This window comes from Ctenocephalides felis, unplaced genomic scaffold, assembly GCF_003426905.1.
Source record: "Ctenocephalides felis isolate EL2017-DRISC unplaced genomic scaffold, ASM342690v1 CF-g0.4_SCAFFOLD_03572, whole genome shotgun sequence".
Lineage (NCBI taxonomy): Eukaryota > Metazoa > Arthropoda > Insecta > Siphonaptera > Pulicidae > Ctenocephalides > Ctenocephalides felis.
In genome coordinates, this window is record NW_020539726.1 from 10,643,935 (window position 1) to 10,670,094 (window position 26,160).

The 26,160-nt window shown below is 30.1% G+C and overlaps 1 protein-coding gene across 1 annotated transcript in view; it reads right to left on the reverse strand.

The window, feature by feature from the left end:
• The window catches only part of LOC113387697 (E3 ubiquitin-protein ligase ZNRF1-like), an 82,069-nt gene that overhangs the window by 45,138 nt on the left and 10,771 nt on the right, over nt 1-26,160 (reverse strand). The gene's annotated exons all lie outside the window — the stretch shown is intronic.

Here is a 26,160-nt window from a genome sequence, read left to right on the forward strand (position 1 = left end):
TATGTTATGTTCATCTGCACATTTTTTACACCTTTCTTTGCTTCTGCATTGTATTTTTATATGTCCAAATCTCCAACATTTGTGGCACTGTATTAATCTTTGTATATATGGCATAACCCGACAACTTACTGAATGGATAAACACTCTTTCTGGTAACATATTGCCTCTAAATAAAATTTTTACTCTCTGCGAATTAGGTTTCATTGATTCATTATTTTTACTTTTTAAGCATTTAATACTTATAACTTCGCTATCGCACCTAATACAATTAAAAATTTCCTCTTCTTCTAGATCTGGGTCTATATCGAAGATGATTCCGGTTCTTACTAGTTTGTATCTGGGAATGAATGCCTTAATATTAAAAATATCCAGCAAATTTTCTCTGATGACTCTGTTTGCACTCTTATAATTATTAAATGTTATTTTTATCTTGTTTTTGCCAATAGCGCTAATATTTTCTATATCCTTACTAATATTTATTAAATTTCTGTGAAATATTCTTCCCACGGCCATCGGGTGTAGTCTACCGATATTTTTATCTTTGCTTTCAGCATGAATAATGAATGGACCTTCGTCTGTTTCTAAATAGAATTTAATTTCTTTAATATTTTCGCCTACTATTGCTGTATCCTTATCTTTTAACCACATATTATACCAACTTGTTTTGATTCCATTGTTTACATTTGATATTTCACTACTTTGTTCAGAATTTGCGACTGATATTATACCTGTTTTTAATTTTTTATTTACACTTTCCGCACCGACACTTGTTAAATTATCACTATTTGTTTCTTTATTTTCATTATAATTTATATTTTCTTCATTTATTTCACTAATATTTACCGAATTAATAGCACTAATATGGGTAGTGTCATTAACCCAATGTATTTTGTCTCCTTCCATTTTATAATAAGTATTATTTACGCACTGTGACTCACTAACATTATCAATGTCGATATCTATATCAGATATCGGCGATAAGGGTCTGCCGCCGGGGTCCGGCGGCTCGGTATCCATAACTGGTAAACAAACTATTATTCACAATATTTAAATTTGTACCTGTAGACGATCCTTACTCTTCGGCTGCCGATACTCGAAAACGCGTTATATTTAACAATAATATTTAGATTAGCAATTATCGCTCAATAATTTATCATTCCGTTCAGCAACGGGTTTTGTTAATTTATTTTCATTTTGTGTTTCAATAACACCGCCGATCGCTCTGGATGTTATTTTCAGTATTCTACGGTCTTTTACGCGACCAACAGAATCACAAAACAATAAACGAAGCTTCGGACAAAAAATACCTCTTTGACCTTGAAAAGACATTTCCTTCGAGGCTGTCAAACTCAGGAGCAAAAGTCTTTGACCAGCGAGATCAGAACTCATTGTTATTGACTGATGTTTGGGATCAGCTTAGGGCTTTTACACATGTAGTAAACTTCCAACAGACATTGTATACATTTTTATGAATATATCTAAATTTTTCTATTTAGATTCAAAATAAATATCGAAGTAACAAATTTCATTTACAGATAATTATAATTAGCAATTGGTTAAAAAAATCAAAACAAGATTTTAAAACTTAGCAGATCCGGCGTGCTGCTGAATAATCATTCTGTACAACGTATAATGTAGAAAAGGTTATCGTTATTTAGAAGTCTGATAATGCTTAAAATAAATGAGTAACGTCATTTCATATAGTTCAACATTCTGGTTTTCAAATAATTAAAATGTCTGGTAGTCAATAAATCAATCTGTTTAAATATCAATGAAGTAGAACAATTAAGAAGAAATATCAACCACCACCATGTAGTGCTGAATTTACAGTAGGGGCAGCAGTCGGGGCTACTGCCCAGGGCGGCAAATTTTCGGGGGAGGCAAAATTTGGATAGTGAGAAAAAAAATCTATACCATATAATTAACTCATTTTTTTTTAATAACACTTTTTATTTTCAAATGCAATGCAAAATTTGGCAAGTTGACAATTTGGCTAATATAAAGATTCGTAAATGAGTTAAATGAAAAAAATATGTTCTTCAGATCTCGAGCCCTCTTAAGATGACGAATTTGTGCACTTCCAAGCTTAGAGCGCCGAAAAAAATTAAATTAGTGACGCATGGCATTGAGCTGAAACTTTCCGTACTGAAAATTACATTTTATAAAAAGATTTAAATTTTTTTGAAAAATGATAAAAACTGAATTTAAAAAACCTTTTTCGATTTTTTTTTTTAAATTATTAACTTTTATTTAGTAAATTTATTAAAATTAAATTTTATTTGAATGATTCGATTCCTATTGATAGTGAGACTGCTGATTAGTTATTGACCAAGGCAGGTCCAACTGTTTCGAAAATACGAAGACAAAATGCCAAAAATAATAATTCAGTTTTTGAAATTCATTAAAAGAAATTTACACATATAGACAAAATGGAGAACGGATAAAATTTGTGGAATCCAATAAAAAAATTTGAAAGAGAAACATTTGGCGGTCAAAAGTAATCATTAGACGGACCAAAATGCCAAAAATGATAATTCAAGTTTTGAGAAACGGAACGTCCAATATCATTCAGAAATAATTTACATGTATAGACAAAATGAAGAACTGCTTAAATTTGTAGGAGGCAGATCTAGCGGTTTCGGTGATCCAATCAAAAAAATTGAAAGAGAAACATTTGTCGGTCAAATATGTTAACAATAAAATTTGATATTCACATAAAATTATCAGATATTTTAATAATAAGTATAAATTTTGTTTACATTTCTATGGTATCTATAACATTATTTATACGTTATTCTGAGAGGCGGCGCTTACGCGCTTCTTATAAACATGATATATAAATACTATTTTAAGTAAAAATTCAGGGATGGGGCGCGGCACTTTTGTCATTGCCCCAGGGCGCCAAATTTCTTAATCCGTCCCTGACCATATGATTGCGTAGATATCATATTTACAATCCTGATTTTGTTTCAGTGTTTAAAATCAACAGATCACATTGACAATTAATTATATAAACACTGCTCACAATCGAACAAACTTGTTTACGAACCTATTAGTCATTTGGCAACGATCAATTAGTCTTACAAATTTTGTATCGATAATTAAAGAATTGATGGCAACAGAAATACTCACCACATATCTTTCTTGGTCTCCTAACAGGAGCGTGGGCGGTTCCAAACGCTTGGCCCATTTTCAAAATGTAAACGTTTATGCACTTTAATGTAAACTACACTTCACAAGGTTCAAAGTTCTATTTAAACACTATTGCACTAATTGTAAAATGGTTTTTTAAAGCTCTTGGTCAGACAACACTTTGTGCACAGCGAAGAAAAATATACTCTCAATAAGAGCAAGATAAGTTTGTTTGTTAACTAAATTATTGTTGAATCACAACCTAACGAAATAAATGAATTATAATTTAAATAAAAATTAATTCCAATTATATCAGTTATGTGTTGAACTCATATCCATAGCATTCACTAACATAAAGTAAGCCACATTTCTATTATCGTTAAACCATATCATTTTAATTGTTTCTATTAATTAAACAGGAATCCTAGTGCAGAGACATGAATGTTAAGACAGTTTTAAACCATCGTAAAAAGGTAATTTTTTTACTATTATTTTTTATTATTTATTTATCAACGTTACAAGTAGAGAAAAAATGTGAATAAATGTTAATTTTAAATATTAGCAGTTGTTGAAGTGGGGGGGTCACCAAAAATTGGCACGTGACCGTCTCCATGATTACAACCAAAGTAATCCAAAGTTAAAAAAAAAGAAATTGCTTTCCAATGATGTCGCAGTGACGCATATACTAGAATTAAGTAACTTAAACTTTTTTATAAAATGGCGACTGTTTAAAAATAGACCATTTTATTACCACTTTTTTGAGTTCTCCAAATTTAAAAAAATAGTAAAAATTAAAAATTGGAGAGGAGGCTAGTATAAGCTCGATATGAGTCTATAAAATAAAGAAGATTCTCTGGAAATTTCTCTGAATTTTTTTAAATCGGCTCAGTAGAACTCGGGAAATCGTGGACATCGATTGAAAAAGGCAGTTTTGAGAAAAACGCGTTTGAAGTTTCGCAAAAGGGGGGAAACAGAAGAGGATTGTCATAGTCAAATGACAATATCTACAAATACAATTTAAATTAAAAAAAAAATCCTTTCGTGCGTATATGTTCTTAAATAACTAAGCTTTGAAAATATGAAAAAACTATTTTGGAATTTCTACACTAGAATACCCCGTCAAATTCTTAACGTAGACCAAAAGAGTAATAAATAACTTCGAATAAAAATAATAAACTTTTAACGTCGTCTATTTGATTTATAGATTTTATGGATTAGTATTAGATACAATCAGTATAACACCAGTTACTTTCAATATATGAATAGTGTTATTAGTATTACATATGTATGGGGTCGTCAAGAAACTCGCAATCATAAATGGGGTCTTCGAGAAACTCAGAATGGGGTCGTCGTAATCAGAAATGGAGGTCGCAAAGGACAAAAGTTTAAGAAGCCCTGATGCAATTTAAATTATCTGTCACATCTCCGAAGTAACTCTGAGCGGTTATTTTAGAATTTAACTCCAAAACACAAACGTAAGATGATTAAAATATATACAAAAAATCGTAATAGTCACAACGGGCATTAATGTCGGTTCGGTCCATTATCTTTATTGCTTTGTTGTTTGTTGTTGTACGTTTGCCTCTGCGTCTTATTTTATTTATAAGCGCGGCGATTCGAAAATATTTTGCACTTATCTCGCGCCTGTACTATGTTTGTCGCGATTTATTTTTATAGTGTGACCGATTACAAAACAAATAACATTTGCTGGTTGCATTGTTTACATGGCATTATGTGGAAGTACGCCATTATCGATTATCGGGTCGTTACTCCAAATTGGAATACGACTCTCTTCTACAGAGATACTGTATAATAAATAACATACCGAGCAACCACCCACATCAGCACATGATTTTATAGTATTGTAATAAAATTGTTATGATAAATATGTTCAATGTTGAAGATCAAAGAACAGTATCTGGAAAAACAATAATTGCGGTCATTTTAAACTTGATTTGATCGTTTGATCTTATAATTTTATTACATTTTTTATTATACACTTAAGCAATAAAGCGCATGCAAACTATCGACATGCACTCTTTGATCTAATTGTTACACAATTACTAGTGAATATGATAGGATGCTATAACATAATTCTGGTTAAAATTAATCCGGTAAGGATCAATTAAATTATGTTGAAATAAGTTAAAATAAGAATTTGGTTGTTTATATTGGACGGTTTCATTACAATTCCGGCCGGTGTATTTATATTGATCTACGGCAATTTCCAATCATACTTTGAAAGCAGATTTCTTCATGTTGGCCTTTCGTCTTGTCATATCTATGTGCTTTTATGATAGTCATTACATTTTTATCGCTCAATTTTTAATAGCACTTATCATATAAAAATACGACGGACAAAATATTTGATAGTATATGAAAGAAAGCTTGAATACCTTATATTATATACACAAATATAGTGGAAAGTTGTCTAAACCGTATATTGATTCCACGAACCAACGCGAAGCAGTCCTTAGGAGACGAGCTAAGATATTTATAATTCGTAGTTGGAAGACCCTTGCTGAGATCTCCAGACAAAAAAACACGAAGTCAACTCTATTTAAAGCGGCTTGGACAACTTACCAACACAAATATTATATCTGCATATAGAAAACGTTTCGTTCATACATATGTTTCTGATTGAAGATATAGGAAACCGTAAATTCACTATTTCAACAAGAAATACTAAAAAACTATCTTGGATTTCTAAATGCATGTTCTCGAATGCAAACGTTAAATTTTTAGCGAGTTCGTTTAACGAAGTAAAAGACCTATTCTAACGCTTATGTTGATTAATAATGCTTTTTTCAATTCAAAAAATTATTCTAAGCTGAAGTCCATAAGCTTAAAAGTCTAAATGACATATGCAGAAATTATGTGAAAAACAAGCAGATTAAAAATTATTTACATATTACTCTTTAAATAATAACAAATTAAAATTCCATTGGATAAAACATTTGCAAAATAAATAATAATTTAAAATTCCATTGTAAATTTCAAGAACATTTGGAAAAACCGAACGTGTTAATATTTACAGGTGCTTCGCTCATAAATATATTCAATGAAAAATTTACACTTTTAGGGCTTAACAATTCTCTAATAAATTAAATGATTTATTGCGTTCACTAAAGAACTTATTAAGAAACTTAAAATAAATGTTCATTATTATAATCGCGGGCGATTATTAGATTTACATAATATAACAAACACAATTACTAATTGGATTATCAACATGATGGTGGATGATGTTCCATTCAATGTTCGAAGTATGTTTAATAAATTATAATCTCTAATTATAAGATTTTTATGATGTTATAACATAACAGCATTATCTATTTTAGAAAAATAATGAGATGCCGCAAAACATAAAAAACTAAATGTATAAAATATGTTATTATCTACGCAAATTCTAATAAATATTCAATTAATGTATAATAACTAAAGACGTACTAAATTTTCATCCTGTCTGGCTATTAATATTTTGAATATCAGTGAAAACCAATTTTAAAATTGTTATTCAAAATGTTCGCGTTTTAAGTTTGTTTTAATTTATAATCTCCAAAATCTTTCCATACAATAACATAACAAAATTATTAAAAAAATAATAATGAGAATGAGAACTGCAAAACCAAAATATTTAACTGTATAAAAAGAATGTTATCTGCGCGTCCAAATTCTTAATTATTTATTTAATTTATAATAAAGCGTGATATATTTTTACCCTGTCTGGATATCAATATTTTGAATAATTTAAAAATTGCTATTCAAAATGTTCGTAATAACAAGTATGTTATATAAATTATAATCTCTAAAATTTTTATCATACAATAACATAACATAATTATTATATTTAATAAGAACAGCAAAACAAAATATTTAACTGTATAAAATGAATGTTATCTGCGCGTTCAAATTCTTATAAATATTTAGTTAATTTATAATAAAGCGTTATATATATTTATCCTGCCTGGATATCAATATTTTGAATAATTTGAAAATTGCTATTCAAAATGTTCGTAATAACAAGTATGTTATATAAATCATAATCTCTAAAAATTTTATCATACAATAACATGACAGAATTAATAAAAAAAATACTAATGTGAACTGCAAAACAAAATACTTAACTGCATAAAATGAATGTTATCCGCGCGTTCAAATTCTTATAAATATTTAATCAATTTATAATAACAAAACGTGATAAATTTTCATCCTGTCTGGCTATCAATATTTTCAATATCAGTGAAAACCAATTTAGAAATTACCTTGTCTCACGTCGTAGTAAGAGATATATGCCGAAGTTATGAAGAAAAAACTTACTCATTAACGCATATCATTATGATCTAGAATACGTGACTGGACTTTTCAAACAAACCCGATGACGAATTTCTATAAATAATGTGCAAACGATATCTTGCATTGGAGATAACAATGCTTAAACGCGCAGAATATTGCAAATATTGTTATTAATAAGATATTTAATAATAAATCAAAACCAATAACATACATGCATGACTGTTTAGCATGTTATCGTTCACAATAAAATGGAATTAATAGAAAAATTTATGAAATTTATCAACATGATTTGTGAAGTGATAACTTGGAAATATTCTAAGAAATGATCTAATCATAGGTAAAATTCATTTTACACTTGGTCTTAAAAATATATATACCAAAGATAAGTGTGGTTAACCACTGGGTTGCTCGATTGAGAACTATAGATCTAGGTTAAGTTGTACGTAAGAACAACTATTAGCTATTCAAATAGAATAAAAATCTGAAAATAATTAACAATCTACTTATTCCCGCAGATAAAATCATTAGTTTCATTGTTCCAATTTTATTTCAAACAATTGAATGACTTGAGCTACAAATGTATATTTATTAATTTATTTACTCAAATAATAATTCGAAGTATTACTAAAATATTTATTAAAAATTTTTTGATATTTGGAATATGCTATGGATGAGAATATTACGAATTGTTTGCATTATCAGTGTATAGTTTGCAAATTTGCCAACATATGAATGACAAGTGTTTCAAAAAAGCGTTCATTGAGAAAGATGCCAAAAAGATGTATATGAAAGTAGTTTTTAAAAAACTGATCTATGGAACTGCTATCGAATAACATCTTGAAATCAAAAAATTATCAATGAAAAACAAGCGGTTTCTAGGTCATCTTATCATTTGCATTTAATTCCGCACAGATAATGCTATTTGTACGTTGTTGTTGAGTTCAAATGTTCGCTTATAATTATAGAAAGTGTTATTTTGAATTATTAATTACGCATTTTGTTTTCGATAGGTTTTTTTTATTTTTTCAAAATTTTATTAAAATTTACATTTGTTTTAATTCTTACGTTCCGAATTTTTTACTAAAAAATGATAATACTATGTTTTTAATTCTTATGTTAACAAATGTGCTGTGTACCAGAAAAAAATAAAATGACAGTAGTATTTTGTTATCCGAAAATTCAAAGCAACACCTCTAATTAGGAAAATCATCCATTATATTAGAATCATTTGCTCTTATTAGGAAAATCATTATTATTAATAATAGGAATAATATTCTTTGGGTAAAATCACGAAAAATGTATGATTTTTTATCATTTCAGGGTGAATATTTAGTGTTACACTATGAACTTAATAATGTGAAAATATAAGTCACATTAAAATGTTTTCCTTTATAAACCAAAACTTGTCACAAACTCACATTTCGTCACAAACACAGTAAATCAGTAAAATAAAAATATTAAAAAAAATAATAATCACCTTTTTATAATTCACAAATATCATTAACTTGCAAAACACAAAAAATACTTAAAGCACTATTAAGCAATAAAAATCAAAAATCCAATTAGTAAATCCAATATGAACAGGTACTGACTCGTCGAAAATCAAATGCGGTATGAGCAATCGAATCGTTTCTCAAACCAAACGGACTGCTACGCGTTATGTATGGTTCTTTCATGGGTGACTATGATAAACTATCTGCGAATCATATAAATATATAAACGTATGTGATTTGAATGTATAATTTAGATGTGAATGTGTTGTGCTAAGACATATCTTTTTTAGTTGCCATTAAAATTTTCCTTAATTTTATCAGGTTTATATTTGGCTGTATAGCCAATTTAACTAATAAACTAATCCTGCATCCTCTGCATTTAAATTGCAGGATTGTAAAAAATCTTTATTCGCCAAATGCTATATTCCATGTTTAATTTATTCCAAAACACGCAGTATTAATCTTTAAAAATTTTATAATAACACTACCATCAGATTTATTTAGGAGGGGGGGGGGCGTCCATTAATCACGTGTGCTTTAAATGGGGAGGAGAATTTGACAAAAAATTACAAAATATCACGTGGGGGAAGACAGGGTCTAGTAAGATATCACGTGTATTTGTTTTTTCACCACAATAAAAAAACGATTTCACCATGTATCACCTGGTTCACAATCAAAAATATCTTGGAAAAAAAAGTAAATTCATTTTGAAGTAAACTAGTTAAAAGTTTAAACTAGTAAGATATCACGTGTATTTATTTTTTCATCTCAATTTAAAAAAAAAACGATTTTTTTGAAAAATATTTAAAAAATTTTACGATTTTTTCTAGGTACTAAAAATACACTTGATGTGTGGAGAGGGGGGGGGGGGTTGATTTCGAATATCATCATGTATCGCCAAGGGGGAGGGGGGTCCAAAATTCCTTAAAAATAGATCACTGATTAATGGATGCCCCCTTAAAAGTTGACGGCAAACGTAAAAATAAATTCATTTTCAAGTAAACTAGTTAGAAGTAGCATTTTGCCTTAAGGCAAGTTACATTAATTCCGCAATACGTATACTTAATCATTAAGATTTGATTTTCAGCTTTCTTGATAAAATGTCCAAATGTTTATTTCGAGAATAAATTTTTTGCTTTCACTAAAAATTAATCAATGCGATTTCCAAATGCAGTCTAAAACATACTTATAATATCTGAAATTGTGTAATTTGAATTAATTTGTTTAACATATTTCATTTCATTCATTTCGGGTTCTAAAATTGTATTTTTTTGAAGTGTGGACCGTCAACTGTAATCAGTAGCTACCTACAGAAACACAACCTACATATGCACAAAAGGCATAGATTCTAATTAGAAACGCTGAAACGCTGTGCGCAATTCCAAACTTTGGCGAATTTTTACAATTCAACCGCTTATTGTAGAAGTGTAATAGTTTAGTATGTTATTTCAGACTATTTCTACCGCAAAAAAAAATTGAGACATTTGAGTTCTAAGAAACGACCCGGCCGATCTTTACCAAAAATTAATCATCGCGATTGCCAACCAATATCTTTCAAACACTTTCTGAATTTTTAAAATCGGTTTAAGATTGTTGTATAACGTGGACGAATAATTTTACAATTTTCTGCTAAACACTAACAATAAGAAACGGATTAACCGATTATCACCCAAAATTGATAAACGCTAGTCCTTATCGAGCTACATCGAATGGATAAAACTTATGAAAACGGTCTAGCCGTTTTTGAGAAATCGACGACAAAAGGTAAAAAAACGACTCACATACTCTTACACACACATACTTTTTCCAAATTTGGTTTCATTCGATTCAAAACGATTTGGAAAACATAATATTAGCATATCATAGATTTTTTCGTGAAGATCCTCCGAGTAGTTTGTTGGTTCACACGTGATATTCTAGAACTTGCAATTTTTGTTGCACTTTGAATTGCGTTACAATTTCAAAACTAACGACGAGTAATTTTTTTTTAAAGCCTTACTATTAGTAATATGAATTGAATTAGATGCTAGAAACAAAAGATTACTCTAACAATAAGCTAAAATCAGCTGACACGGCTAGTTCTCCAGAACTAAGATTTGACGTGTTCGTTTACGCAAATATTTATGTAAGATATTTAAAATCAATTACTAAGAAAATGGTAAACACCACAGCAGAGCATTCACAGAATTTTCAAACAAATATTGCCATAGATTTTAAGTACAAGTTAAGTGAACTAAACGAGAATTGCGACAGTGCTATACGTGACCAAGTTGTTAATCTTTACACGTAGAGTCTAGCTGTTATTGTCGGAAATGCTATCTGGTTAATGTTTGTTTGTTAAGCCAGAATCATATATAAAATGAAAATAATCCAGAAATAAATATTAAATGAATAAATGTTTGTATATGAATTTCCTGCCATTGTGATTTGTTTCCTATAAAATATACTAATCAAGTCGGAAGAAAATATTCATTCTTAATATGCAGTACCCATCAAATAGTCTGAAGTATGGAAATATCAAATAATTAATTGAAAATATTTATAAATAATTTATAAGAATTAATTGATATATAACAATTGAAAACGCAACTACATATTATATAGTGATCTTAATTTGAATAAAAATCACACTTCTACATAACGTATTATTACAATATTCAGGTTTTGATGCTTTAACACGTTCTTGGACAGTAAAGGTTTCGGCAAGGTACAAAAATATGCAGTTATTTTATTAACTTCCCGTAGGGTAAGTTATAGTAATCGCAAAAAATCGAAAAAATTTTATATATCTTTACGTTTCAAAGATTTCTGAATATTTCGGCATACCTTAGAAAAAATGGATGTATGTGTGCGTGTGTGTATGTGTGTGTGCGGATACAAATTTTCGTCGACGATTTCGGAAACACCGATCAACCGATTTGAATAATTTTCGATTCGTATTGATAGTTTTTGGCAAAGGTAGGTCTAGCAGTTCCGAAGATACGGGACAAAAAGTGCGAAAAATTGTAACTCAGTTTTTGAGAGAACGGTGCGTCCGATTTTAATAATTCAAACAACATTTTACTTGTATTGACAAGATGAAGAATTGATCAAATGTTCATGAAGGCAGCTCTAGCGGTTTCGAAGATCTAGTAAAAAAAAGTAAAAAAAAAGCCATTTGGCGGTGAAAAATGATCATTAGACATATGCACATCAAATTATCAGATATTTTATAGAGATTTTAACAATAAGTATAAATTTTGTTTACATTCCTATGGGTTCCGAACCAATGTTCATCCGTTAGACGGCGACGCGTCGCTTACGCGCTTTGACAGTTCGTCTCTATGCAGTTAAAGCAGTACGATTGCTTTGAAAAAAGTTCAGAATTTCCAAAATATGTCAAAATAAAGAAAACATCTTTTTTCAAAAAAAAAATTTTTTTTTTTAAAAAAAAGTAATTTTTTGTCAAATTTATAGTTTCTCAAAAATCTAATTTTTCCAAAATTATATTTTTTCAAAAATGTTAGTCTTTTTAAAAAAAATAATAATTTTTGGTACGGGAAGTTCCAGCAATATGCCTTAAGGCACGATGCCATCTGCCTTACTAGTTTTTAATTTGGTTATGATATCCGAAATTTGATTAAACATTTATTATAAGGGTAGTCAGGTTATCCTATTTTAATCGTTATACACGATGAGTGCTATAGCATCCACAGAAAGCATTACGCTTCTATTTTACGCAATTCGCTTGTCCAAGCTAATTAGTGACTAATGAATCAGTTAGTCATTACGGTTATTCAAATTTTTTTAGTCATTACAGTAAGATTATTCAATTTTTATATTTCATGTAGTAATTACAACTGCTCAAATATATGTCATAGTATTTTTTTGAATAATACATGCCGCCTTGCGGTGGTCCTAATATTATTGTTGTTAAGTAGTAGTTAATTTTTGAAAACGTTCAAACTAAAATAGTCTCAATCTGTGCTATTCAAAATTGAATTCAAAATAATTGTTTTGAAATTTGAATGCTATAGCATTCATATAATTTTGCTTCAAAATGAAAGCTATAGCATTCACGTCCGCGGACGTGTTAAAACGTTTATCAACAATATAATTTTGTTTCAAGTGGAACTATTAAAAATCGTTAATTCGTTAACTCGTTAATTGATTTTTTTATCAGCATAATCATAAAAGGTTTTAGAGTTTCTCATATAGAAGTGGAGTCAAGTGTTTTATCTATTTTGTTATTTCATTTGGCTTCTAATAATAATTTAGAAACACACACACTAAATATATCTTACGAAGATGCGTTTAACTTTGTGTAACATTCACACATCAACACATAACGAAATAATTTGAATTAGGTCACATATATCGTTTCAACATGAATCATTAGCATTTACCACAAAATGTTTAAATAATATTGCGGTTAGAAAGATATTTATTAATCTTTGAGTAACAACGAATGGTAATGGTGATAGGATAAAGCAAAAAATTATTTAAAAAAGTGATCACAGTAACAACTACACAAAAAGAAGGGAATTTATTGATCATTATTGGATAAATTTGATAAATTATAGAAAACTCAATAACTTTATAATAGGAAACATTAAGATTAAACCAGTATTCGCACTACTTACAAGGTAAACTTTAACGCAAAAGACACAGTATTAATTAACCAAAAAAATCACTAAAAAATAATTTTATAATTATATAATATAATGTCAATCAAAGCTGGTACTTAGCAACCAACTGGAAACACATGGTACTACTAACACCCGACGACAAAACAATGAACAAGTCAGTCGGCGAAGGAATGGGACGGAAGCAACGAGCAACCGACCCGGCGACGGCGAGAGGGAGAGGTACAATGACCTATGCTGTACCAGCTGACTAAGGTTCAGCATGAATAAATAAAAACATTCCTAAAATTATCATTTTACCGGCTTTTGTGTTAGTGTAATGATTCATGCACGCATGTTTCATATTGCACATTCTGAATCATACAGTTGAAATTTGTATAAATATAATAGAAATAAAATATCACGGCGATACTACGCAATTATTGTTCTCGGTAATTGTTTTCGTTAAATTAATAAACTAGCTGTAAGTGGAATTCTGTCTTAAGGCAATTAAGGCATCGTGCCTTAAGGCAAATTGCTGGAACTTCCCGTACCAAAATTTTTTTAAAAAAAAAACAATTAACATTTTTGAAAAAAATTTATTTCGAAAAAATAAGATTTTTGAGAAACTATAAATTGGACCAAAAATTACTTTTTTTTGAAAAAAAAAAAAAAAAATTATATTTTTTTTTTTAATTTTTTTTTTTTTATTTTGACATATTTTAGAAGATCTAAACTTTTTTTCAAAGCAATCGTACTGCTTTAACTGCATAAAGACAAACAGTTAACTGCACAAAAGACATCAAAGCGCGTAAGCGCCACGTCGCCGTCTAACGCGTAAACATTGGTACGGAACCCATAGGACTGTAAACCAAATTCATACTTATTGTTAAAATCTCTATAAAATATCTGATAATTTGATATGCATAAGTCTAATGATCATTTTTGACCGTCAAATGGCATTTTTTTTACTTTTTTTTATTAGATCTCCGAAATCGCTAGACCTGCCTTTATGAAAATTTGATCGGTTCTTCACCTTGTCAATATAAGTAAAATGTTTTTTGAATTATTAAAATCGGACGCTCCGTTCTCTTAAAACCTGAGTTACCGTTTTCGGCACTTTTTGCCCCGTATCTTCGGAACGGCTAGACCTCCCTGCGCCAAAAACTAATCAGCACGTCTCCTTATCAATACGAATCGAATGTTTTTTGAATTATTCAAATCGGTTGATCCGTGTTCCCGAAATCGTCGACGAAAATTCGTATCCGCACATACATACACACACGTACATACATACACACACACATACATCCATTTTTGCTAAGGTATGCCAAAATGTTCAGAAACCTTTGAAACGTGAAGATATATAAAAATTTTCATTTTCGATTTTTTTGCGATTACTATAACTTGCCCTACGGGAAGTTAATAAAACTGATTTGTTTGTTATTTGAAGAACATGACTTCATAATGACGTGTCTTTATAGATGGCAACCCAACGGTTGTCCTATTGATAAGCATTGGTACGGGACTTAATTACTATTAAAATCTTTATCAAAAATCTGATTATTTGATGAGCATATGTACGTATAATGATAATTTTTGTCCGCCAAATGGGAATTTTTTACATTTTTCATTGGATCTGCGAAACCACTATATCTGCCTTCCCAAAAATTTAATTAGTTCCTCATTTCGTTAAATACAAATACAATGTTTTTTGAATCATTCAAATCGGACACTTCCTTATTTCAAAAACAAAATTGCCATTTTTGGCACTTTTTTTCCCCGTAGCTTCAAAACGACCAATAGCCAATAACTAATTAGCCAATAACTAATTAGCCCGTCTCGTATGATTTTTAAATTTAAAAATTTTCATTTTTTCGATTTTTTTGGGATTACTATAACTTATCCTAAAGTGAGTTAAAATTTTGAACACTGAATATTTTGATTGGTTGCAGCAATACCGAGCTAGGGTTATTTCCACATGGAAACATATTGTGAATTATTTGTTACAACTGGGATTAGGATTTCAATCAGCGATCCCAAGTTCGATACCATCCTCGGGCAGCCTAATTTCAAGCATTAGTCTTGACATTTTTCCTGGAACCTGGAATTTCTGAATAAGCCCATTTTTTAACTTCCCGTAGGGCAAGTTATAGTAATCGCAAAAAAATCGAAAATGAAAATTTTTATATATCTTTACGTTTCAGAGGTTTCTGAACATTTTGGCATACCTTAGAAAAAATGGATGTATGTGTGTGTGTGTGTGTGTGTGTGTGTGTATGTGTGTGTGTATGTGTGTGTGTATGTATGTATGTGTGTGTATGTATGTGCGGATACAAATTTTCGTCGACGATTTCGGGAACACGGATCAACCGATTTGAATAATTCAAAAAACATTCGATCCGTATTGATAAGGAGACGTGCTGATTAGTTTTTGGCAAAGGCAGGTCAGACCGTTCCGAAGATACGGGGCAAAAAGTTCCGAAAACGGTAACTCAGTTTTTAAGAGAACGGAGCGTCCGATTTTAATAATTCAAAAATATTTTATTTGTATTGACAAGATGAAGAATCGATACAACTTTCATGAAGGTAGGTCCAGCGGTTTCGGAGATATAGAGGAAAAAGTAAAAAAATGAGCCATTTGGCGGTCAAAAATGATCATTAGACATATGCACATCAAATTATCAGACATTTTATAGAGATTTTAACAATAAGTATACATTTTGTTAACATTCCTATCGGTTCCGTACCAATGCTTATGCGTTAGACAGCGACGCGGCGCTTACGCGCTTTATATTTTGTCCCTATGTAGTTAAAGCAGTACGATTGCTTTGAAAAAAAAGTTCAGATCTTCCACAATATGTCAAAATAAAGAAAAAAAATTTTTTTTCAAAAAAAACAAATTTTTTTAAAAAAAAATTTTTTTTTAAATTTTTTTTTTTCAAAAAAAAATAATTTTTTGTACAATTTATAGTTTCTCAAAAATCTTATTTTTTCAAAGTAATTTTTTTTCAAAAATGTTAATCGTTTTAAAAAAAAATAATAATTTTTGGTACGGGAAGTTCCAGCAATTTGCCTTAAGGCACGATGCCCTAATTGCCTTAAGACAGAATTCCACTTACAGCTAGTTTTTAACAGCAATCAGAACCTTATGTCCTATGAGCTGTTGTACTGAAACTTCTTCTTTCTTCCTATTTTTTAGATGGTAACCCAATGGTTAATCCATCCATATTTGATGATTTTTGTTATTAGAATTAATTTAATAGGGCTGACTTTTTATTGGTGCAGCAATGCCGGGCTATTTTGACTTGGAAACATATTGCTATCTATATTGCCAAGTAAAAATCGTTGTCACTGCTGTCTGACAACAGGCTGCTAGAAGTGGGTATCGATCCCGGGACTTGTGTCAGACACAAGTCCCGTCGCTCTCAACCGCTTACCTACGGGCGAGCCCCAGATAAGTCCATAGATCCACAAAAAGTCACATAAAAACCCATAAAACTGTGATTGATTTAATTTCACTTAGGAACAAGTATATCAGTTATAGAAGGTATTAAAAATATAATTAGCTTTATATAAAAATATAATTATTTTATTAAAATAAATCTAATAATAAGAAGAACTTATCAATGTCTGAACTTCAAGTTATATATTTCAAAAAGCTAGAAGCTCATGATAAAATACATTCAATGTAAAAATAAGGTTTATTAAAAATTAGACTAGAATTAACTAAGCCTTTAAAATTTTAACGTAGCCTTTTTAATTTTTCCTGGCATTTTGACATAATTTATCATTATATCAAAAATTTTAATTCAGATTTGCATTAACTAACATGAAAATTGTTATTTTATTGTATTGAATTTTTTATTATTACAATATATCATTAGTTCACAAATATTATGTAAATAATATTATTTACATAATTAAATATCATGAATTGACCAAAGTTATATTATCTTCAACGTAATATATAATATAATGCAATAATAAAAATATTCAAGGACATTTTAATTGAAATTTATACATATTCTTATATACATAGTTAAAAACAAGTTTTAAGAAAGATCATAATCAATCAGCCGAATAATTTATCGCGTATAACACAAACTGATATAAAACATGCGTCCGAATGGTAATACATAAATATAAAATATAAAAATTGGTAATTACAAACAGAATATTCAATTTTCAGTATGTATTCGGTTCAAGCCAAATAATGGAAAAAATACGAAAGGCTCCTAATTTGGCAAAAAATAATAAAGGCAAAGTTTATAAATGCCTGATGTACACCTTGGAAAATTTACCAACATTCATACAAAATGCAACTGGTGGCTACTGAGAATGCGAATATCTACAAGCCGTGATTAATAAGTCTCATAAAAAAAATCTTGTTTTGTATCATAAACATTTAGATCGTGGCAAAGACAAATTTACTATTGTTAATTCACAAGTATCACAGCAATCACAGTATAAAAACTAAATTGATGATGTATGGCATTGTGCCATAGGTATGAAGTTAAAAAAATTCTGTAAATTTTTATTTTGCTGAAATAAGTAAGATTACCAAATATTTTAAATAAAATTTATATTTTTATAATATCGAAAATTTGTGGTGCGTACCGAAGTTCCCGAAATCTATGCACAAATTAAGTTTTTGAGAATTTTGAAATTTTTGAAAAAAATTGACTTTTCGATTTTTGCGACTGCTATAACTTACCCTACGGACAGTTAACAAATATTTGTATTGTTATAATTTTCATAAAACTCTGGTAATTTTTGTATTAATTTATTGCTGTTTCACATTACAATTTTTTTATGGTATGTAAGTAAATGAAATTTTATCTCTTCTTGGTGTATAACATCTTTCCTTAAGGCAAATTGATGCACCTTTTTGATTTATTAAAAAATATATAAAAAACATAAGATTAAAAAAAAAACAGTAAAGCATGAAATATGCTAATACTACTTAAGTATTATGAATTATTTTTAAATCAAAATGAATACATCGAATATAGATTATTCATTTATAATTTAAATGTAGTATTAATATATTGTTTTTATAAGTTAATATCTTCAAAGTACTGAATAAAAATGAATTCAATGAATGCTCCACAGAATAATATAGATGTTATAGAATAATATATTGTTTTTATAAGTTAATATCTTCAAAGTACTGAATAAAAATGAATTCAATGAATGCTCCACAGAATAATATAGATACAGCAAACTCTCAAATATACGTAGCTTGCAAAGATAAAACTATATACTGGTCTTCGACCAATAAGTGCTTCATATTATATTTCATGTAATCTTAAAAATAAATGCAAGTTCACATGTGATAGGCCCATTATTCTACAAAGATCTAGTTATTCATATGATTGTTTAATTTAAGGAATATTGATCAATTCCAAAAGTTCAAAAACATTGATAAAGCGCAAACGTGTTTCAAAATAAATTCATATAATGTATTGTTGCTTATAAGATAAGAGTAGTATATATTATTTATAAACATCGGTTTAAACAAAAATTTAAATTATTAGTGATTACACTCCTTTTGTATGTGAATTATCTTTAAGTGGAAATGTATTATTAAAAGCGCCTGTCTTTCATGCTACACCATTAACTGCGCCGTTATCAGTAGAATCACGTGAATTTATTTAACTAGTAGTTATACTTCTATATATTTTAGTATGCATTTATTTTAAAACATTTTTAATTTCAATACTTCAAAGTTCCTATAGAAGGGGTAATTTCATATTCCCGAAACGCAGATAAAGTTGTAAACGTATGAACAATTCAAAATAAAACTAGTGGGGTGTATGGCATCGTACCTTAAGGCAAATTGCTGGAACTTCCCGTACCGTAACAAAATGTTCAAAGAATATTAAGTTTTCAAATAGATTATTATAAAAACTCTAACATTGTCTAATATTAATTTAGAAGAATTATATAAACTGAATTGCAAAGCTAAAATGTTCAGAAACCTTCAAAATGTCGAGAATTTTTTTTTTTTTTTTTTTTTTTTTTTTTTCTTTATTTCATTAATAATAACAATCAGAGTCAGAATGACTCTATGAGTTACAGAGCTGATATATAAAAATAATATATAATAAATCAAAATAAAAAGTAAACAAAAAAATAATAATAATTACAACTCATAACATAATTAAAACTAAAGGTAAAATTATAATATAAACTAAATAATCCGTGAAACTGTTCCAATGAGCAGCTCAATATGTTATGTTAAGTCCAATGGAATTTTTCGCTTCAACCTTCTACTAGACGGAGTCATAAGTAGAGGTGCTATAAGTTGATTTGGATGGTTTTCAAGCTTGGAGTGATGGAATAAACTTCTGCTGCTAATTACATCCTTAATAAAAGGAACATTGAGGTCGTCGTGGATGATTTTATTGCTTACATACCAAGGTGCGTTGGTGATCTGCCTTAAGATTTTGGATTGCATCCTTTGCATTAAAACAATATTGGACATGCTGGCGCAACCCCAAAGCTCTATACCATATGTCCAGATGGGCTTTATTACAGATTTATAAATCAATAGCTTGTTGTCAAGCGATAGGATTGATTTGCGCCTCATTAGCCAATTCAGGTCTGCAATCTTCTGTTTGATTTGTTTAATTTTTGCCATAATGTGGGTTTTCCATGTTAGTTTTCGATCTAAGTATATTCCCAGATATTTTACATTTTCAGCTGGTGGAATTTTCTGGCAATTAAAGTAAACTTCAGGACAGGTTAGTTTGTTTAAAGAAAATGTAATATGGCAAGATTTGCTCTCATTAATAACAATGCGCCATTTTTTCGTCCATCGCTCGACAGCATATAAATGTAACTGGAGCTTGATAGATGCAACCATTGGGTTGATATCTGAGGAAAGTATTGCAATGTCATCAGCAAATGTAGCAATTGATGTAGTTGGCAATGAAGGAAAATCGCTAGTAAATAGTAAATAAAGGAACGGACCCAGCACAGTTCCTTGTGGAACGCCGGCACTTATCGGAAAAGAATTAGAAGTTTCACAGTTAACCCTGACTTTGAATGTTCTGTCTGTTAGGTATGACTTAAGAATTTCATAGTAGGATGACGGAAGGTTATATTTTATTTTTAAAAGTAATCCCTCATGCCACACTTTGTCAAATGCCTGCCTTACATCCAGAAACACGGCTGAACAGTATTCCTTGGCTTCGAAAGAGTTATTAATAATATTAACAAGTCTGTGACACTGTTGTGTTGTCGAATGTTGCTTGCGGAAGCCAAATTGATGGTCTGGAATATTATTTGATTCTGATAATATATCTTGAAGTAAAAGTTTTTCGAAAATTTTTGAGGTAATAGGTAGAAGGCTTATGGGCCTATAAGATGAAACCAAATATGGATCCTTTCCAGTCTTCGGAATCATTTTAACTATAGAGGTTTTAAAGGATTTAGGACAAAATTCCAGTCTTAATATAGCATTGTATATATATGTTAAACAAATAATACCTTTTTTAGGCAATTCTTTCAACATTCTCGACGAAATTAAGTCAATTCCTGGAGATTTTTTGTTTTTAAGTTTAGAAATTTCCCCGACAACCCTTCTCAGAGAGAAGAATTTTTTATTATTTCTAACAGGAATCGTTCGATAAACCATGTCACAATCAGGAATTTGATTATCAGAAGGTAAATTAGGCTGAAACACAGAGGATAAATACTTGGCAAAAACTTCAGTTTTATCTTTATCACTTCGTGACCAAGTCGAGTCATTGTCGGCATCCCAACGAATTGGCGGGTTTCGCACACATGGTTTGAGTCGGTTTTTCACTGGTTTCCAAATCGAATTATCGAAGCGGTTAAGGCTGGCTACATAGTTAGTGAAATTAATATTGCTCATTTCTTTCAATCTATTCTTCAGCTTATTACTGATGTTGTTAAAGTAGGTTTTATCTGAAGGTAAATGGCTGTTATGCCATTTTCTTCTTGCTCTCCGTTTTTCAGCGATAAGCTTTTTGATTTCTAAGGAAGTAGATTGTCGATTGGATTGCACAGGTTTAGGCGTAGAGGATGAAGCAGCTTCAGTCAAAATGTTGTTGAAGTTTTCGATAGCTGTATTAACGTCAGTTTGCGTTTTCAATCAAATTGATTTTGTCCTCAACTTTTTTGCGATACATATCCCAATTAGTTTTCGCAGTGTGAAGGCATGGTGCTCGAGAAATATTTATTATAGATGAGCAGATGCTGGCAATTACAGGAGTATGGTCGGATGAAAGGTCAAAATTAGTTTCAATTTCAGTGTAATTTGTATTGATGCCATGAGAAATAAAGAAATCCAGTAGATCTGGTTTCTTTTTGGGATCTGAGGGCCAGTAAGTTGGAGTACCCGTCGACAGCGTTACATAGTTATATTGGGAAATTACACTGTATAATTGTCTGCCCTTGGGATTAGTCAATCTTGAGCCCCAGAGAGGGTGCTTGCTATTGAAATCACCTCCCACTATGAACCTGGGTCCTAAAGAAGAGAAGAAATCATAGAATTGAAAGCTGGTAATCGCATGGCGTGGAGGGCAATATACCGCAGATAGTATGATGTTACATGTAGCGAGTTTGACTTGGATTGATGTAGCTTGTAAGAAATCCTTGCTATATTTGGGAACCTTATGGTGTGTTAAGTTGTATTTAATAAGTATAGCTGAACCTCCATGAGCAGAGCCATCTGGATGCGGAGTGTGGTAGATGTTGTAGTAGGGTATGTACATATTGGAGTAATTAGTAAAGTGGGTTTCACTTACTAACAACACGTCAATTTTGTTTTCTTCCAGAAAAATAATTAGTTCGTTCCTATGTTGTAGTAGGCCATTTGCATTCCAAGCACATATTCTAATGAATCTAGCCATTGATACTAGTTTCTTTTATTGATTAGTGTTGATAGCATGTTAATTATCATACTATTCTGTTGCATTAGTTGGTTGAACATTGCTTTAAATTCCACTAAAAATTGAGAGATAGCTGAATTTTGATTTTCTGAATTATTAACTGGGTTATGTGATTTTATAGCTTGCGCATACGATAAGTGCTCGGTGTTGGTGAGTCTGCCAAAGCGAGACCTGTCTGCGTAGCTTTGCGAAGCGGTAGGCTTGTTTTGATTGACAGAAAATTTACTATTAATTCTATTTTTAGAATTAACTATCTGTTGATAAATGACACAACCTTTGTAATTAGCTGGATGGGATTGAAAACAGTTTGCACAGACTGCTGGAGATTCGCGCGACTTGGAACAAATTGAAGTGGGATGATCATCACCGCATTTTACACAAATAAACGGTCTATTACAGTAGGATTTTGTATGGCCGAATAATTGGCAGCGACTACATTGGGAAATTCCTGAATTATTAATTGGTGGATGAAAATGAATTATTTGATTCAATATCTTGTTTATTTTGAAAATTTCAGTATTATTTTTATCGGGTTCCAGGTCAACGTAAAACATATCAAGTGGGTTTTTATTTCTGTGATGCAACACGTTAGTGATATTTCTAACTCTATGACCCTTGGATTCAATTTCCTGCTTTAATTCGTTGATATCGGTTTTGTAGTGGATGTACTTTAGTACAACACGATATGCTCTTTCCGATTTGATTTGGTATGTATGAAATACGATATCTCGAGTTCGAAGAAATTTAACAAAATTACGGTAATCTTCAACAGATTGAACGTTAAATTTGGTAACTTTATCTGGTAAAGTTTTAATCGTAAAATTATTATTTGTTAACACAGATTTCAGATCGTCTAACATTCCTTTGAAATCGTCAACTCCGTAAATAAAAACGGGAGGCGGCAATGCTTTTTTAACTGAAGCAGAGGTTTCAGTGACAGGTACTGGTTCTTTATTAGTAAGGACACTAAATCGATTACCTAATGCTATCGAATTATCAGTTTGAATATTCAAACGTCTTCTTTTAACGCCGGCAATCGGGACAATTTGCCATTTGTTTTTATTAGAATTGTTAGTATCTGTTTCAACTTCCATAACGCTAGTTGACGGTATGGGAGCATTAGTTGTTATGTTTGTTGACGGTATGGGAGCATTAGATATTATGTTTGTTGACGGTATCGGAGCATTAGTTATTATGTCTGTTGATGAACAAGTTGAATTAGCAGACTGATTACGTAGATGTTCTGTAATAAATTCTGAACTGGTATGTGAATCGTCGGCAATTACATTTGCCGACTCCACAATTAAGTTATTCATTGCGAACCCCAAAGGGGTCCACAATTAAATTGTTATACAATGTGACACTCTTTGTATTAGACACTATTTAGTATTTGTTCAATAAATATTACAATCACTTTATTATAAAAGTCCGTATGAACAATGTGTTTACATTAGTTTTAATACACTGAAATGTACCCTTGCGGGTACATTCGATTATTTTGATTTATAACACTTGGGTATTATGATTCAACTGATAACAATACCTTTTACAATAACGCACGGATTATACCTGGACCTGATAAGGTACGAAGTGCACTGCACGGTAGCTCGAAGCGAACTGATGTCGAGAAATGCAAAAATTTTTAATTTCGATCTTTGGACGATCACAATAACTTACCCTACGGGAAGTTAATAATAAATCATATTAGCTATTAAGAATAAACTTAAATATATCTATATATCTATATATACATATATATATTGAAAAAATAATAGATTTAGTAGATAAAAAAAATTATATATTTATTAAATTCCTAGTTTAATAGATATTTATCTATGATCAACAATCGTGTGATGATTTACAATCAGCTAAACAATTAAGATAAGACAATCAATAACGCTTCAATTCTTAATGGATAACTACTCGTCCTAGTTCTTACTATCGTGAGTGCTGAATAATAATTAGATTAATAAAATCAAAGTTAAAAAATATGGACACCGATAAAAACATTACATGCGATGATATAAAAAATGTAAAGTTTTTCTCTCTAATCGGCAATTTTATAATTAATAATGCACTCAATACTACGCACTGACCCTTTATTGTATTAATGGCAACTCGCAGGTCATGAGTTCAAAAGCATTTAAGTCCAGTCGTAGATAAAGACGCTCTAATTATTATTTCAAAATAAAATGTGTTAGGTCAAGTGAGTATTTTGCATTAAAAACGGTGAAATACTCATCTGATGCATTGACTTTATTGAAAATTAACTGAAATTATTTTTTAAATAAAATATGTATCTCTAAAAACAGTACAAAACTCATCTGATGCACTGACTTTATTGAAAATTAACTGAAATTATTTTTTTTAAAAATATGTATCTCTAAAAGCAGTACAAAACTCATCTAATGCACCGACTTTATTGAAAATTAACTAAAATTATTTTTTTAAAAAATACGTATTTACACACTTTGCAAGTATTCACCACTTGATTTTATCCTAGTAAATAGAGCTGACAAATTAGGAGCCATGCTATCGAAAGTCAAATAAGCAAATCTTCCATATGATAGAAATGCGATATATATATATTTAATTATGATAGAGAGTGAAGATCAATTGATCCAAAATAATGTTTATTAATAATTTGGCCAGTTGATTATTCAATAAAATCATAAAATTAAATTAAATTACCGATTATAATACTCATCTATTTTAATCAATCAAAAACGGAACACAAAAAAATCAAAATTGAACTAATAGAATATTCTTTTATTCCTTTAATAAAAAAACTGCATGCAATAGGCATATTCATATTTGGATAGATGTTATTTTATTTGGCGAAAAAAATGGTTGATCATAATTTGAATCTGAGCGACGCCTTTAAGTCTGTATTTATATTACGTAGTTATGAAATTTATTAAAACTTTCCATTGATAAGCTCAGGTTGTTGGGTTATAAATTAACCTGTAGCTGTGGACTATATTAAACACTAATTTGCCGATTTATTATGTGTTTGTTGCAGTTCTTATTACAATCACTGATTTGTCACTAATATAACGAAGATATATTTATTGGTTATTAATTATACATGCTGTTAAGCAGACTTTACTTTTAGAAGTGTACAATTAGTTCCATCAAAACACTCTGCTACCCCCTCTACTAGTGGTAGCAACCATCCCTTGCAAAAGCTCAATGCCATGAAGATTGTCACCTTCATGACCAATATAATAAAACGAAAATACGTCCGAACAAAGTGTAATACAGGAACTGTAAGTACAAAAGAGTTCCTAAAATCTAGGCTTTATCGATTAATTTGTACTTGAGATTAATAAAGTGCTAACGAAAATAAAGACTTATTAAATAGTTTTTCTAAGTATCCAGAATCCGATGAAAATGTAATGAAGAAATAAATTTGCATCAATTTAAAAACAATAGCTTTAAGAAAATTTCATGAGAAAACAGCTAAATAATATTTGAAGCAACAAATAAATTGTTTCACAATTAAAAAGTTATTGATAATTGTAAATAATTATCTATTCCTTCGACAAAAATTAATCAAGGCTATAACTTCCCAATAAACTTCATATTCTCCAAATTCGATCAGAATTTTTTTTTCAGAAAATCGCGACCAATAATTTCATCTTCAATTGCTACTCAGAAAAGAAACGGCTCGACCGATTATGGCATGAGACATGAGTTAATATTAGCAAT